The sequence below is a fragment of the Haematobia irritans genome, chromosome 3 (genome assembly GCF_050003625.1).
Source record: "Haematobia irritans isolate KBUSLIRL chromosome 3, ASM5000362v1, whole genome shotgun sequence".
Classification (NCBI taxonomy): domain Eukaryota; kingdom Metazoa; phylum Arthropoda; class Insecta; order Diptera; family Muscidae; genus Haematobia; species Haematobia irritans.
In genome coordinates, this window is record NC_134399.1 from 122,357,101 (window position 1) to 122,374,338 (window position 17,238).

General features: G+C 36.6%; 10 non-coding genes across 10 annotated transcripts; all 10 read right to left on the reverse strand.

The window, feature by feature from the left end:
• Positions 1 to 1,028: 1,028 nt before the first annotated feature.
• Positions 1,029 to 1,131, reverse strand: TRNAY-GUA (transfer RNA tyrosine (anticodon GUA)). Its single transcript has 2 exons — positions 1,095 to 1,131; positions 1,029 to 1,064 (listed from the first exon to the last, which is right to left on the reverse strand). It is a non-coding gene; the product is annotated as a tRNA-Tyr (tRNA).
• A 3,375-nt stretch (positions 1,132 to 4,506) lies between these two features.
• TRNAY-GUA (transfer RNA tyrosine (anticodon GUA)) lies at positions 4,507 to 4,608 on the reverse strand. Its single transcript has 2 exons — positions 4,572 to 4,608; positions 4,507 to 4,542 (listed from the first exon to the last, which is right to left on the reverse strand). It is a non-coding gene; the product is annotated as a tRNA-Tyr (tRNA).
• Positions 4,609 to 5,192: 584 nt separating this feature from the next.
• On the reverse strand, positions 5,193 to 5,294 carry TRNAY-GUA (transfer RNA tyrosine (anticodon GUA)). The gene is made up of 2 exons: positions 5,258 to 5,294; positions 5,193 to 5,228 (listed from the first exon to the last, which is right to left on the reverse strand). It is a non-coding gene; the product is annotated as a tRNA-Tyr (tRNA).
• A 2,559-nt stretch (positions 5,295 to 7,853) lies between these two features.
• TRNAY-GUA (transfer RNA tyrosine (anticodon GUA)) lies at positions 7,854 to 7,955 on the reverse strand. Its single transcript has 2 exons — positions 7,919 to 7,955; positions 7,854 to 7,889 (listed from the first exon to the last, which is right to left on the reverse strand). It is a non-coding gene; the product is annotated as a tRNA-Tyr (tRNA).
• Positions 7,956 to 8,183: 228 nt separating this feature from the next.
• Positions 8,184 to 8,285, reverse strand: TRNAY-GUA (transfer RNA tyrosine (anticodon GUA)). The gene is made up of 2 exons: positions 8,249 to 8,285; positions 8,184 to 8,219 (listed from the first exon to the last, which is right to left on the reverse strand). It is a non-coding gene; the product is annotated as a tRNA-Tyr (tRNA).
• A 645-nt stretch (positions 8,286 to 8,930) lies between these two features.
• On the reverse strand, positions 8,931 to 9,032 carry TRNAY-GUA (transfer RNA tyrosine (anticodon GUA)). The gene is made up of 2 exons: positions 8,996 to 9,032; positions 8,931 to 8,966 (listed from the first exon to the last, which is right to left on the reverse strand). It is a non-coding gene; the product is annotated as a tRNA-Tyr (tRNA).
• A 615-nt stretch (positions 9,033 to 9,647) lies between these two features.
• TRNAY-GUA (transfer RNA tyrosine (anticodon GUA)) lies at positions 9,648 to 9,749 on the reverse strand. Its single transcript has 2 exons — positions 9,713 to 9,749; positions 9,648 to 9,683 (listed from the first exon to the last, which is right to left on the reverse strand). It is a non-coding gene; the product is annotated as a tRNA-Tyr (tRNA).
• A 651-nt stretch (positions 9,750 to 10,400) lies between these two features.
• Positions 10,401 to 10,502, reverse strand: TRNAY-GUA (transfer RNA tyrosine (anticodon GUA)). Its single transcript has 2 exons — positions 10,466 to 10,502; positions 10,401 to 10,436 (listed from the first exon to the last, which is right to left on the reverse strand). It is a non-coding gene; the product is annotated as a tRNA-Tyr (tRNA).
• Positions 10,503 to 10,667: 165 nt separating this feature from the next.
• TRNAY-GUA (transfer RNA tyrosine (anticodon GUA)) lies at positions 10,668 to 10,769 on the reverse strand. Its single transcript has 2 exons — positions 10,733 to 10,769; positions 10,668 to 10,703 (listed from the first exon to the last, which is right to left on the reverse strand). It is a non-coding gene; the product is annotated as a tRNA-Tyr (tRNA).
• A 218-nt stretch (positions 10,770 to 10,987) lies between these two features.
• Positions 10,988 to 11,081, reverse strand: TRNAY-GUA (transfer RNA tyrosine (anticodon GUA)). The gene is made up of 2 exons: positions 11,045 to 11,081; positions 10,988 to 11,023 (listed from the first exon to the last, which is right to left on the reverse strand). It is a non-coding gene; the product is annotated as a tRNA-Tyr (tRNA).
• Between the last annotated feature and the right edge of the window lie 6,157 nt (positions 11,082 to 17,238).

Consider the following 17,238-nt stretch of genomic DNA (forward strand, 5'->3'; position numbering starts at 1 on the left):
TTAAGGCCTCTGCTATCTCGATCAACTTCATTTTACGGTCATTCAAAATCATTTTGTGGATTTTTTTTAATGTTTTCGTCGGTAACCACCTCTTTCGGGCGTCCACTGCGTTCACCGTCCTCCGTGCTCATTTCATCACGCTTGAATTTTGCATACCAATCAATTGTTGTTGATTTCCCTGGGGCAGAGTCCGGAAACTCATTATCAAGCTAAGTTTTTGCTTCCACCGTATTTTTTCCCTTCAGAAAACAGTATTTTATCAAAACACGAAATTCCTTTTTTTTCATTTTTTTACAATAACAAAAGTTGCTTTACGCTCTATCTCACAAACTAATTGACTTACAGACGTCAAATTTTGACACGAATCATTTGAAGGTTGGTACTATATAAAAACAATATGCATTTAATACTAGCGTCAGACCGGGGACTTATCAGCCAACCTGTTAAGTGCATATCGGGCGAAAGATATATACGGGAGCTATATTTAATCTGAACCGATTTCAAATTTTTGACACTTTAAGCTACTAATAATTGTGCTCCTTGTGGAAAATTTCAAGCAAATCAGGGAAAAACTCTGGCTTCTGGCAAAAGGTAGCTATATCTAAAACTCTGGCTTCTAGCAAAAGGTAGCTATATCTAAATTTGAACCGTTTTCTTCCAAAATGCCAAAATCAATAGGGTTCTGTTCTGACCCAAAACAGAAGCTTGTGACAAATTTGGACAAAAACTGCGACCTGGACTTTGATTACAAAAATGTGCTCACAGACAGACCGACGGACATGGTTATATCGGCTCAGTGGCCCACCATATGTCTATCTCGTCTTCTTCTGGGTGTTGCAAACATATGCATTAACTTATAATACCCTGTTCCACAGTGTGGCGCAGGGAATAACAATGATAAAATTAGCAAAATATGGTGATCTAATTTGTTGCATTGCAAACCCCAATTATATGTACTTTACATAGTACGAATTCGTCATTTCGACATGTTACATAGGTAATAGTAATCTTATTATATAAAACAGATATCCTTCGAGCCGGATTTGAACCAGCGACCTATGGATTTCAATTAAGTGAATTCTCAAACATCCCTACTACAGTCCACCGCTCTACCAACTGAGCTATCGAAGGTGTGACATCGAATCATTAAATTTTGGTTGTCTACAAATTTGGTTTTTTGGTCCCAAAAAAACAAAACTACACTACAATAAAATTAATTTTGAGCTATATTTAAATCAATTCTCTTGATAAGGAACATTAAAATTATTAAATGTGTACAATAAAAAAAACTGCATCAAATGCATGACAGCAGTCATATTAATTATATCACTTATGTTATTTATTTATTTATTTTTTTTTTTTTGTTTTGTATAGTACTGTCTAAATACTTAGTAGTTGCTACGCTATTAAGATTTTCCACTGTCGGAATATGTCACTTATTATTATTATTAAACGGATTTCACGACATCTTTGCTTGCATCACATCTCGTTGCGAACAAATGGAGCTCGGCTTTACAACCATTCGAAATGCTTTTGCTCAATAATATACATTTGCTCTAATAATATACATAGCTTCAATAGCACGATAATATACATTGCTTCAATCGCACGGAGCTCCACAAGAGCTCCGGAGGATTGGGACACTTACAAGATGAATCTGAGAGAATATAAACGAGAACTGAGAAGGTCTCAACAAAACTCTTGGGATGATTACTGTAGCAGTATTGAGAATACGTCAGAGGCTTCCAGACTACGGAAGGTACTAGCATCCACTAACACCGCTCCAGGTTTCATTAAAACATCGGAGGGAAATTGGACAACGTCCAGTGAGGAGACGTTGGAGGTACTTTTGGACACACACTTCCCTGGAAATCAGACGGTTGAACCATGTTCCGGCGGTGTAACAGAGGCTCAGCGATCATTTCCTATCGAGGAAATTGTGTCGGAATCTAGAATAAAATGGGCTTTAAATAGCTTTGGACCATTCAAATCCCCCGGACCTGATGGAATTACTCCGGCGGAGTTACAGGCAGTGGCTGAAAGAGTTATCCCCTGGTTGACGGTGATATATAAACGATGTGTAAACTTAGCATATATTCCAGAAAAGTGGAGGGAAACAAAAGTCGTCTTCATACCTAAAGAAGGAAAAGCCTCTCACTCGAGTGCGAAGGATTTCCGACCAATCAGCTTATCCTCATTCCTACTTAAGACCCTGGAGAGGATGATAGACATGTATCTTAGAACTAGCGTGGATTCAAGTTTGCTCTCGAAACGACAGCATGCATACTCGAAGGGCAGGTCTACTGAGACCGCATTGCATGAACTAGTCAGCTTTATTGAAAGCTCACTATCTGTCAAAGAATACACAATCGTGGCGTTTCTAGACATCGAAGGGGCGTTCAATAATGTCCATCCGAGCTCGATATTAAATGGACTGACAACTCTGAATGTTGATCCAGGTATACTTAGGCTGTTAGACGAACTTCTAATAAAGAGACGTATTTCAGCCACACTAGGGCAAGCAAACATACAAAGGTTTGTGAACAGAGGCACTCCCCAAGGAGGAGTTCTATCACCTCTTCTTTGGAATGTTGCTATAAACAACCTTCTGGTTTCCCTAGAAAAAGAAAGGATAAAAGTGGTGGCATACGCAGATGATGTGGCGCTAGCAGTCAGGGGAAAATTCCCATCCACAATCAGAGATATTATACAGAGAGCTCTCCGGATGACTGAGAAATGGGCGAAAGATAATGGTCTTGGTGTAAATCCAGCAAAGACAGAACTAGTCATGTACTGCAAAGATCGTAAAACTCCCACGGTTAGGCCCATTTCCTTAGGGGGTACTGAAATTCCCTTTGGTGAGTGTGCAAAATACCTTGGCGTTATTTTGGACAGGAAGCTGAATTTTAGGCTTAATATTGAAGAGAGGGCGAGAAAAGCCACGGTAGCTTTGTACTCGTGCAAAAAGGCAATAGGGAAAAAGTGGGGACTAAAACCAAAAATTGTGCATTGGCTATACACTGCAGTAGTTAGACCTATAATGCTATATGGTGTTGTAGTCTGGTGGCCGGCACTTCAGAAACCGACTTGTTTAGATAAAGTTCAGCGTATGGCGAGCTTATGTATCTCAGGCGCATTTAGTAAGACAGGAACAGACTCCCTTAATGTCATGCTACATCTATTGCCTTTAGACATTTTGGCCAAACAGTCAGCTGCAACAACGGCTGTGCGGTTGCGCGAGCTATCGCTGTGGTCGGAAAAAATGTACGGTCATAGTTCGATCCTCAAAATAATGCCAGATGTGCCTAACGTAGTGGATTATACCCTGGCAAAACCACTTTTCGACAAAAAGTTTGAAACTCTAATTACCAACAGTGAGGCGTGGTGTACACAGACCCCGGGGAATAAAAGATATATAGATTTCTATACTGATGGCTCCAAATTGAATGGACAAGTGGGGTTCGGAGTATATTCTAAAGATCTGGAAATTCGAATAGCGAAAAGATTACCTAATCACTGTAGTGTTTTTCAGGCTGAAATATTAGCAATAAGAGAGGTGGCGAATTGGCTGAGAAGTAATGTTCCAACAAATATTGGCATTAATATATACTCAGACAGTCAACCTGCAATAAAATCCTTGGACTCTGTGTTCCTCAACTCGAAAACGGCCATCGACTGCCGCAAATCTCTCAATGAGATGGCTGAGCAGTACAATATTCACCTAATATGGGTGCCTGGCCATAGGAACATACCGGGGAACTGCGAAGCGGATGAGTTGGCAAGGCTAGGGACTACCTTACATATTCCAGGGGAACTGGAATTTGTTGGTATGCCCCTAGCTACCTGCAAGCTCATGCTGCGTGAGAAGGCTGTTAGGATGGCAAATGTTCGATGGGAGAATTGCAAGGGTTGTAACGACACCAAGCAAATATGGCCCCATTTCAACTTAAACCGCACAATAGATATGCTAATGTTCTCGAGACGTCAGATATCACTCCTGATATCTGCTATAACGGGTCGCTGCCTGATAGGCGATTTTGCAAAAACTATTGGCGCGAAGTATAATGACTATTGTATGAGCTGTCATGATGCGGAGGAAAAAGAATCAATTAAACACCTCTTGTGTGAGTGTCCTGCATTTTGTGTAAAGCGCAAGCAACTTTTAGGAGCATATAGCTTCAGATTACTGGCGGATCTGGAAAACGTTAACTTAAGCAGTCTGCTAATGTTTTTGGAACAATCTGGTTGGTTCAACAAAGAAAAATAATCAAGAAGGTTCAGCGGTTAAAACTAGAAGTGCCCATATGTAATAGGTACTTTTAGTTAATGTGGTATCACAATGGACTGAATAGTCTAAGTGAGCCTGAATCTTAATCGGGCTGCCACTTTAACCTAACCTTAACCTAACCTTCAATCGCACGATCTCAATTTTATAGGTGACAAGCAAGCTTTTTGGAATTGAATGAGGAAAAAAAATCCAGAAAACAATCACAACTACAAAATACTTCCTTCGAGCCGGATTTGAACCAGCGACCTATGGATTTCAATTTACGAGTACTCAAGCACTGCAACTACAGTCCACCGCTCTACCAACTGAGCTATCGAAGGTGTGCTATCAAATATACGAAATTCTTATTGGAAGCTGATACAAGGATTTTATTGAAAGTGTGTATCCGGTGAATAACAAAAATATATCCTTCGAGCCGGATTTGAACCAGCGACCTATGGATTTCAATTTACGAACACTCAAGCATTGCAACTACTCTATCGCTCTACCAACTGAGCTATCGAATGTGTGCTATGGGGTGCGGTTTATTGTGATCTTCATCATTACAATGGATCACGATTATGATAAAGAAAAATTGTCTCCATCCGTTGACCTCTGATCCATACAACAATACCAAGAGATTCTATCACCTGGAAAATATATAGTGATTGTGTCTTGTGTGTTTAAAGATAGATAGAATAACTCATTTTGTCGATAATACAGATTGGTCTAAAATGAGCATCCGTTATATTAAAATATATCCTTCGAGCCGGATTTGAATTTAGGATACACAAGGTCTGCAACTACTGTCCACCGCTCTACCAATTAAGCTATCGAAGATGTGCTATCAAATATACGAAATTCTTACTGGAAGCTAGTACAAGATTTTATTAAAAGTTTGTATCCGGTGAATAACAAAAATATATCCTTCGAGCCGGATTTGAACCAGCGACCTATGGATTTCAATTTTCGAACGCTCAAGCATTGCAACTACAGTCCACCGCTCTACCAACTGAGCTATCGAAGGTGTGCTATGAAATGCGGTTTATTGTGATCTTCATCATCACAATGCATAACGAGTATGATAAAGAACAATATTCTCCATCAATTCCATACAACAATACCAACTGGAAAATATATAGTGATTGCGTCTTGTGTGTTTAAAGATAGAAAGAATAATTCATTTTGTTGATAATACAGATTGGTCTGAAATGAGCATCCGTTATATTAAAATATATCCTTCGAGGCGATTTCAACAAGCGACCTATGGATTTCAATTTTGGGCTACTCAAGTATTGCCGCTACAGTCCACCTCTCTACCAACTGAGCTATCAAAGGTACGCTATAAAATATACGAAATTCTTATTGGAAGCTTGTGCAAGGATTTTATTGAAAGTGTGTATCCGGAGAATAATAAAAATATATCCTTCGAGCCGGATTTGAACCAGCGACCTATGGATTTCAATTTACGAACACTCAAGCATTGCAACTACAGTCACCGCTCTACCAACTGAGCTATCGAAGGTGTGCTATAAAGTGCGGTTTATTGTGATCTTCATCACAATGGATCACGATCATGATAAAGAAAATTTTTCTATCCGTTGACCCCTCACCCTTACAACAACACCAAGAAATTCGACCGTCTGTGAAATATACAGTGATTGCGTCTTGTGTGCTTAAAGGTAGATAGAATAATTTTGTCGACAATACAGATTGGTCCGAAATGAGCAAGCATTATATTCAAATATATCCTTCGAACCGGATTTGAACCAGCGACCTATGGATTTCAATTAACGGATACTCAAGCTCTGCAACTACAGTCCAGGGAGCCACCGTGGTGCAATGGTTAGCATGCCCGCCTTGCATACACAAGGTCGTGGGTTCGATTCCTGCTATGACCGAACACCAAAAAGTTTTTCAGCGGTGGATTATCCCACCTCAGTAATGCTGGTGACATTTCTGAGGGTTTCAAAGCTTCTCTAAGTGGTTTCACTGCAATGTGGAATGCCGTTCGGACTCGGCTATAAAAAGGAGGTCCCTTGTCATTGAGCTTAACATGGAATCGGGCAGCACTCAGTGATAAGAGAGAAGTTCACCAATGTGGTATCACAATGGACTGAATAGTCTAAGTGAGCCTGATACATCGGGCTGCCACATAACCTAACCTAACCTAACTACAGTCCACCGCTCTACCAACTGAGCTATCGAAGGTGTGCTATGAAGTGCGGTTTATTGTGCTCGTCATCACAATGGATCACGATCATGATAAAGACAAATTTTCTCCATCCGTTGACCTCTGATCCATAAAACAATACCAAGAAATTCGACCGTCTGTGAAATATACAGTGATTGGGTCTTGTGTGCTTAAAGGTAGATATAATAATTTTGTCGACAATACAGATTGGTCTGCAATGAGCAAGCATTATATTAAAATATATCCTATGCTATGAAGTGCGGTTTATTGTGCTCGTCATCACAATGGATCACGATCATGATAAAGAAAAATTTTCTCCATCCGTTGGCCTCTGATCCATAAAACAATACCAAGAAATTCGACCATCTGCGAAATATACAGTGACTGCGTCTTGTGTTTTTAAAGATAGATAGAATAATTCATTTTGTCGTTAGTACCGATAGATCTGAAATGAGCATTATATTAAAATATATCCTTCGAGCGGGATATGAACAATCGACCTATGGATTTCAATACTCAAGCTCTGCAACTACAGTCCACCGCTCTACCACCTAGCTATCGAAGGTGTACTTTGAATTATTGGGTATTGTGATTTCGATAATCACAATTGAGCAAGATCTTTATGAAGAACGAATTTATCTCCATCAGTTAACCTTTGATGCACAAAACAAGAACTTTCGCCATTTGGATAAAATGGAGTTAAGACGTCTTGGTTGCTTTGAGATAGATAGAATAAATTATTTCGACATTAACAATATACGATCTTCTTTACTTAAGTGGTCAATTTTAAACACGACACAAGTCGTACAAAATATCCAATATTCACAAATATCGTCATATTATACTTAAGGATATTATTTGAGAGTGTGCATCCTGTGAATAACAAAAATATATCCTTCGAGCCGGATTTGAACCAGACACCTATGGATTTCAATTTTGGCCCACTCAAGCATTGCAACTACAGTCCACCTCTCTTCCAACTGAGCTATCGGAGGTGTGCTATGAAATGCGATTTATTGCGATCTTCATCATCACAATGCATAACGAGTATGATAAAGAACAATATTCTCCATCAATTCCATACAACAATACCACCTAGAAAATATATAGTGATTGCGTCTTGTGTGTTTAAAGATAGATAGAATAATTCATTTTGTCGATAATACAGATTGGTCTGAAATGAGCATCCGTTATATTAAAATATATCCTTCGAGCCGATTTCAACAAGCGACCTATGGATTTCAATTTTGGGCTACTCAAGTATTGCAGGTACAGTCCACCGCTCTACCAACTGGGCTATCAAAGGTATGCTATAAAATATACGAAATTCTTATTGGAAGCTTGTGCAAGGATTTTATTGAAAGTGAGTATCCGGAGAATAATAAAAATATATCCTTCGAGCCGGATTTGAACCAGCGACCTATGGATTTCAATTTACGAACACTCAAGCATTGCAACTACAGTCCACCGCTCTACCAACTGAGCTATCGAAGGTGTGCTATGAAATGCGGTTTATTGTGATCTTCATCATCACAATGCATCACGATCATGAAAAGAACAAATTTCTCCATCAGTTGACCTCTGATCCATACAACAATACCAAGAAATTCGACCATCTGGGAAATATATAGTGATTTCGTCTTGTGTGCTTAAAGGTAGATAGAATAATTTTGTCGACAATACAGATTGGTCTGAAATGAGCAAGCATTATATTAAAATATATCCTTCGAGCCGGATTTGAACCAGCGACCTATGGATTTCAATTTACGAACACTCAAGCTCTGCAACTACAGTCCACCGCTCTACCAACTGAGCTATCGAAGGTGTGCTATGAAGTTCGGTTTATTGTGATCTTCATGATCACAATGGATCACGATCATGATAAAGAAAAATTTTCTCCATCCGTTGACCTCTGATCCATAAAACAATACCAAGAAATTCGACCATCTGCGAAATATACAGTGACTGCGTCTTGTGTTTTTAAAGTTAGATAGAATAATTCATTTTGTCGTTAGTACCGATAGATTTGAAATGAGCATTATATTAAAATATATCCTTCGAGCCGGATATGAACAATCGACCTATGGATTTCAATACTCAAGCTCTGCAACTACAGTCCACCGCTCTACCACCTGAGCTATCGAAGGTGTGCTTTGAGTTATTGGGTATTGTGATTTCGATAATCACAGTGGATCAAGATCCTTATGAAGAACGAATTTATCTCCATCAGTTAACCTTTGATGCACGAAACAAGAACTTTCGCCACTTGGATAAAATGGAGTTAAGACGTCTTGGTTGCTTTGAGATAGATAGAATAAATTATTTCGTCATTAACAATATACGATCTGCTTTACTTAAGTGGTCAATTTTAAACACGACACAAGTCGTACAAAATATCCAATATTCACAAATATCGTCATATTATACTTAAGGATATTATTTGTGCATCCTGTGAATAACAAAAATATATCCTTCGAGCCGGATTTGAACCAGCGACCTATGGATTTCAATTTACGAACACTGATGCATTGCAACTACAGTCCACCGCTCTACCAACTGAGCTATCGAAGGTGTGCTATGAAATGCGATTTATTGTGATCTTCATCATCACAATGCATCACGATCATGATAAAGAACAATTTTCTCCTCTGATCCATACAACAATACCAAGAAATTCGACCACCTGCAAAATATATAGTGATTGCGTTTTGTGTTTTTAAAAACAGTTAGAATAATTCATTTTGTCGTTAATACCGATAGTTCTGAAATGAGCAAGCGTTATATTAAAATATATCCTTCGAGCCGGATTTGAACCAGCGACCTATGGATTTCAATTTTGGGCTACTCAAACATTGCAACTACTTCGATCATTACAATGGATCAAGATGCTTGTGAAGAACGAAGTTATCTCAATCAGTAAAACTTTGATGCACAAAACAATACCAAGAACTTTCGCCACTTGGATAAAATGGAGTTAAGACGTCTTGGGTGCTTCAAGATAGATAGAATAAATAATTTCGTCATTAAAAATATACGATCGACCTTCTTTACTTAAGTGGTCAATTTTAAACTCGACACAAGTCGTACAAAATATCCAATATGCACAAATATCGTCACATTAAATTTATTTGAAATGGAACAAGGATATTTATTGAGAGTGTGCATCCTGTGAATAACAAAACGATATCCTTCGAGCTGGATTTGAACCAGCGACCTATGGATTTCAATTTACGAACACTCAAGCTCTGCAACTACAGTCCACCGCTCTACCAACTGAGCTATCGAAGGTGTGCTATGAAGTGCCGTTTATTGTGATCTTCATGATAACAATGGATCACGATCATGATAAAGACAAATTTTCTTCATCCGTTGACTTCTGATCCATAAAACAATACCAAGAAATTCGACCATCTGCGAAATATACAGTGATTGCGTCTTGTGTTTTTAAAGAAATATAGAATAATTCATTTTGTCGTTAGTACCGATAGATCTGAAATGAGCATTATATTAAAATATATCCTTTGAGCCGGATATGAACAAGCGACGTATGGATTTCAATACTCAAGCTCTGCAACTACAGTCCACCGCTCTACCACCTGAGCTATCGAAGGTGTGCTTTGAATTATTGGGTATTGTGATTTCGATAATCACAATGTATCAAGATCCTTATGAAGAACGAATTTTTCTCCATCAGTGAATCTTTGATGCACAAAACAAGAACTTTCGCCACTTGGATAAAATGGAGTTAAGACGTCTTGGTTGCTTTGAGATAGATAGAATAAATTATATCGTCATTAACAATATACGATCTTCTTTACTTAAGTGGTCACGACACGACACGACACAAGTCGTACAAAATATCCAATATCCACAAATATCGTCATATTATACTTAAGGATATTATTTGAGAGTGTGCATCCTGTGAATAACAAAAATATATCCTTCGAGCCGGATTTGAACCAGCGACCTATGGATTTCAATTTACGAACACTGATGCATTGCAACTACAGTCCACCGCTCTACCAACTGAGCTATCGAAGGTGTGCTATGAAATGCGGTTTATTGTGATCTTCATCATCACAATGCATCGCGATCATGGCAACAATACCAAGAAATTCTACCACCTGGATAATATGTAGTGTATGCGTCTGGTGTGTAGAATAATTCATTTTGGTCTGAAATGAGCAAGCATTATATTAAAATATATCCTTCGAGCCGGATTTGAACCAGCGACCTATGGATTTCAATTTATGAATACTCAAGCACTGCAACTACAGTCCACCGCTCTACCAACTGAGCTATCGAAGGTGTGCTATGAAATGCGGTTTATTATGATCTTCATCATCACAATGCAGCACGATTATGATAAAGAACAATTTTCTTCTGCGATCCATAAAACAGTACCAAGAAATTCGACCACCTGGATATTATGTAGTGTTTGCATCTGGTGTGTTTATAGGTAGGTAGAATAATTCATTTTGTCGTTAGTACCGATAGATCTGAAATAAGCATTATATTAAAATATATCCTTCGAGCCGGATTTGAACCAGCGACCTATGGATTTCAATACTCAAGCACTGCAACTACAGTCCACCGCTCTACCAACTGAGCTATCGAAGGTATGCTATGAAATACAGTGTGTTGTGATCGTCATCATCGCAATGGATCATAGCCACGATAAAAAAATATTTTCTCCATCAGTTGATCTCTGATCAATAAAACAATTCAAAACCAGTCTACCACCTGGATAATGGGACACACATCACGAACGCTGAAGGTGACGAAACGTACCTGATTTTAGCTGGTCTGGGGTGGGAGGTCTCTTTCCGCTGAAGCGGTGAGATCTACAAGGTTATCTTCCTGAATCGTGTTCAGGCCTGGTGTGCTGCCTAGAAGCTTTCGTTTGTAGCGCTGGTCTCCCGCACTGGAAGGCGAAGATAAACGCTTCCATTCATGGGAAGTGGCTGTTTGTGCACATTATGGTGATTTGGATGGCTACTGCGATATTAACGAAGGAAATATAGATTCGATAACGTCGAATTATGTCAAAAATATATCCTTCGAGCCGGATTTGAACCAGCGACCTATGGATTTCAATTTACGGATACTAAAGAACTTCAACTACAGTCCATCGCTCTACCAACTGAGCTATCGAAGGTGTGCTATGAAATACTGGGTACTGTGTTCTTCTCCATCAGTTGATCTCTGACCACCTGAATAATAGATTATCAATTAACTCCAATCCCTATTAAATTCTACGAATTTAGGAAGAGACAATTGTTTACCTATATGCTATAGATTAAAAGTTGGAAACGCCACAATTTAAAATATGTTTATCTCCCAATCTTTTTTGTTTGTTTCTTATAGAACACCAAAAAAAGATACGTTTTAAGCTTTTGCGGTTATTTTGGTTAAGTAGTGTATGAGTTCTTCTCATCCCAAAATCGGAAATTGAAAAATTCTCATTTGGCAAAGCACCGGTTGTTAAGCCGATCTCGTTTCCAAAAATCCCCATGTGTGCACTAACTATAAAAGGTTTCAATATTCTAACGATAAATAGCTGCGAACTATGCAAATTACCAAAAAATAGAACGTTTTTTAACATATGGGGATTTTAAAGATTTTTGATGCGAATTTTGGGAATAGTATTTCAGCAATATTTCTTACAACTATTTTCCTTGCTAAACTCAATACAAATCATAATTAGTTTAAAAGTTATATACATTTCAATTCATGTTTTTTTGCCTGAAATTTGAAATCTAGAGATATTTTAGGATCATAAAGAGGTGTGCCAAAAATAGTGGGTATCGGTCCATGGTTTGGTATAGCCCCCATATAGACCGATCTCCCGATTTTATTTCTTGGGCTTCTAGAATCCGTAGTTTTTATCCAATTTGCCTGAAATTTAAAATCTAGAGGTATTCTAGGACCATAAAGAGGTATGCCAAAAATGGTGAGTATCGGTCCATGTTTTGGTATAGCACCCATATAGACCGATCTCCCGATTTCACTTCTTGGACTTATAAAAACCGCAGTTTTTATCCAATTTGTCTGAAATTGAAAATCTAGAGGTATTGTAGTACCACAAATTCGTGTGCCGATCCATGTATTGGTCCATGTTTTTGTATATCCCCCATATAGACCGATCTCCAGATTTTATTTCTTGGGCTTGTAGAAACCCTAGTTTTTATCCAATTTGCACAAAATTTAAAATCTAAAATTATTTTACGACCATAAATATAAGGTGCGCCGAAAATGGTGAGTACCGGTCTATGATTTGATATAGCCCCCATATAGACCGATCTCCCAATTGTACTTTTTGGGCTTGTAGAAACCGTAGTTGTTGTCCAATTTGTGTGAAATTTTTTAGAACTATAAATAGGTGTCCAACAAATGATTTTATTGTTTGGGATTTTAGAAATCGTAGTTTTTATCCAATTGTCCTGATATTTGAAATCTAAAAATATTTTAGGACCATAAAGAGGTGTGCCAAAAACGGTGAGATCGGTCCAAGTTTTAGTATATGTTAGCCCCCTTAAGATCAATCTCTCGATTTTCTTGGGTTTCTAGAAACCGTAGTTTTTATCCGATTTGCCTGAAATTGTATTTGAGACTCACAAAAACGTGTATCGGATTTAGTTTTTATCGGTCCATATGGTAAGGCTCCATATAGCCTTACCATATGTTAAGGCCTCCGACCGATTTCACTTCTTGAGTGTATAGAAGGCGCACTGATCATGAAAATTGCTTGAAACTGAATGTAATATTTCCATATTTTAATTCTCGTAATAATTTAAATAATGGGCGTGAAAATCTACAGATTTAAGATTTCCAATCAAGATGTTATTTCATCATTTTCTTGCACACTTACAAGAGATGTTAATGATTCCTCTAAAACTCAAACAAAAATGGTTCTTATAAATCCAAAATTTGATATATTCTTCATTGGTAAAATCTTTAAATGTATCTTCGGGAAGTGTACTAGTTGGAAGGTTCTGCTTGGGAGAATATCTGTCATCAAACCCCCCCCCCCCTGAAATTTTAAAGGAAACTATAATATTTGATTTATGGTGGTAGGTACTTAAGATTCGGCCCGGCCGAACTTCCTAAATTCGTAGAATATTGTAGGAATTGCAGTTAATAAAAGAAAACAAGAATTGGCCCAAAAACAGACCCTGTAGGTTCAAAATACGGTCCACTTTTACGTATAGCCCCCATATAAGCGGACCCCCAAATTTGGCTTGCTCTAACAGAAGCAAATTTCATCAGATCCGGCTGAAATTTCGTACATGGTGTTAGTATATGGTCTCTAACAACCATGCAGAAATTGGTCCATATCGGTCCATAATTACATATAGCCCCCATATAAACCAATTCCCCGATTTGGCTTGCGGAGCCTTCATCCGATCCGGCTGAAATTTGGTACATGGTGTTGGTATATGTTTTCTAACAACCATGAAAAAATTGGTTAATATCGGCCCATAATTATATATAGCCTCCATATAAACCGATCCCCATATTTGACCTCCGGAGCCTCTTAGAGGAGGAAAAGTCATCCGATCCGATTGAAATTTGGTACGTGGTGTTAGTATATTGTCTCTGACAACTATGCCAAAATTGGTCCAAATCGGCCCATAATTATATATAGCCCCCATATAAACCGATCCCCAGATTTGACCTCCGGAGCCTCTTAGAGGAGCAAAAGTCATCCGATCCGATTGAAATTTGGTACGTGGTGTTAGTATATTGTCTCTAACAACTATGCCAAAATTGGTCCATATCGGTCCATAATTATATATAGCCCCTATATAAGCCGATCCCCAGATTTGGCCTCCGGAGCCTTTTAGAGGAGCAAAATTTACCCGATCCGGTTGAAATTTGGAACATGGTGTTAGAATGTGGTCTCTAACAAACACGCAAGAATTGGTCCATATCGGTCCATAATTATATATAGCCCCCATATAAATCGATCCCCAGATTTGATCTCTGGAACCTCTTGGAGGAGCAAAATTCATCCGATCCGGTTGAAATTTGCAACGTGGTGTTAGTATAAGACCGCTAATAACCATGCCAAAATTGGTCTGTATCGCTCTATAGTTATATATAGCCGATCCCCAATCACACAAAAATTGGTCCATATCGGTTCATAATCATGGTTGCCACTCGAGCCAAAAATAATCTACCAAAATTTTATTTTTATAGAAAACATTGTCAAAATATTATTTCTATAGAAAATTTTGTCAAAATTTTATTTCTATAGAAAATTTTTTTTCAAATTTTATTTGTATCGCTATTGTTTTTTTTTTTTTTGTTTTTTTTTTTAGAAAATTTTTCCCAAACTATACTTCTATAGAAAATGTTGTCAACATTTTATTTTGTCAAAATTTTATTTCTATAGAAACTTTATACTTAATTATATACGTATCGGCCTTTTTTTGTTTAATATATATCACGTATGGACTATGTGGTATATATTACGGTTTTAAGAAGTTTTAAAAAAACATGCCATCGGCAAGTGTTACCGCAACCCAAGTAATTCGATTGTGGATGACAGTCTTCAGTATAAGTTTCTACGCAATCCATGGTGGAGGGTACATAAGCTTCGGCCTGGCTGAACTTACGGCCGTATATACTTGTTTTCATTGTATCTTAGTCTCTAGTTCCGGCCTTTAACTACCAAATAAATGGCAATGAATTTTCTTTATTTCCCTCCTGAGAAGATTTTATAATTATAACATATAAAAAAAATATCACCTAAATTTTTCCAATTAAAATTTTAATGAATTCTAAAAATTTAATCGTTTCAAAAATTTTTTTTTTTAATTGAAACAAAATTTAATCACAGAAATGGTTAGTATCAAATAAATTAATTAATTAGATCAATTAATTTGTTAATTGGCATTAGTGATTGATACTATCATTGTGATTGAAGAAATTTCAATTGAAAGTTAATTGTATCAATTACTTTCGTGATTTAAGATAAAAATATTTTTGTCAAAATTAAAAAAATTTCAAAATTAAAATATAGAATTTTCGCTTCAAATGAATTTACATTTTAAATGAAACATTTTTAATGAATTTACATTTGAAATGAAACTTTTCCCAACCAAATGAAATCTTTTTAAAATAAAATATGTCCTTGTTCAAATCAAATTAAACTTTTTTCAATTCATAGAAAAGTTTCAGTTGATTTCAACAAGAATACATTTTATTTTTCCAAAAAATAATTTTTCTGTGAAGCTTCTTTACGAATTTTGAGGCTTCCTATGATTGAAAAATTGAAAAAGTGAGAGTAGTAATCAATTCCTAAATTTTTATATATCAAATTGTTTTTGTAACGTAGTCTACATATAGTAGTAAGATATATACTTAGTATTAAGGTGTAATTATATGTCAAGTTTTTGCAGTCCTTGATTGTAGTCCTAATTATTTTTATAATTTTGTTTTTAAGTAAATTTAATGTAATTCTTTATTTTGAGTATCCCTTTAACCGTATATGGCCATTTCGGCTTGGTTGTAAAATGAGTTAAATAAATAAATAAATAAAATTAAAATATAGAATTTTCGCTTCAAATGATTTTGCATTTCAAACGAAACTTTTTCCAACTAAATGAAACTTTTTTTAAATAAAATGTATCCTTGTTCAAATCAAATGAAACTTTTCAATTCATATCGATTGTGTATCTGTCAACACAAAGTCCATATGGGATCGGTTTGATTAATGGCGTTTTCGTTTCACAAAAAAATATGTTGCCTTGCTGTCAAATGAATTTACATTTCAAATGAAACGTTGTCAATGAATATACATTTGAAATGAAAATTTTCGCAACCAAATAAAATCTTTTTAAAATAAAATATGTGCTTGTTCAAATCAAATGAAACATTTTTCAATTCATAGAAAAGTTTCATTTGATTTGAACAAGGATACATTTTAAAATAATTTTTCTGTGAAGCTTTTTTTTACGAATTTTGAGGCTTCCTATGATTGAAAAATTCTTAATACCTTACAAAATTAATATATAGAATTTTCGCATCAAATGGTTTTACACTTTAAACGAAACTTTTTCAAACTAAATGAAACCTTTTTAAAATACAATGTATCAAATGAAACATTTCAATTCATATCGATTGTGTATATGTCAACACAAAGTCCATATGTGATCGGTTTGATTAATGGCGTTTTTGTTTCACAAAAAATATGTTGCCTTGGTGTTACACTACTTTTTTCCTCATTATATTTTCGTACAAATGATAGTGTGAAAGTTATTTGTAATTCATAATATTGTGAGGAAAACAGACCGCATAAGCTATGACAGTGTTCTTCATATTTTTCGAGAATGTTGCTCCCTTTTTCCCCAATCGAAATCACAAAAAAAAAAAAAAAATTTGGGTATCTCGCAAACTTTAGAATATATCCTTTTTTGAAGGGTTTTACAAGTTCTATCCGGCAAAGAAAAAATCATCGAAATTGCTTCATAATTGCGGATTTGATAGCAAAAACAAAATTCGATACCCCCGAGGTGACCAACTTTCAACGCCTACAGGTCAGCCCGTGAACCCACTAGGGAGTCACAAACTTGTAAACTTATAGGAAAACACTTCAGAATTCACACAAATTTATGTTGATATCTTTATCCCTTCTTTAAAAGTTGGAGAATTATTTCCAAAAAAAAGCGATTTAAAGGGTGATACGGTCAAAATTTGGTCAATATAAACTTGACGTATTTCTTTCTATTTTGCATTTAAAAAACCTGAACACCCTTCATTTTGAAGGTGT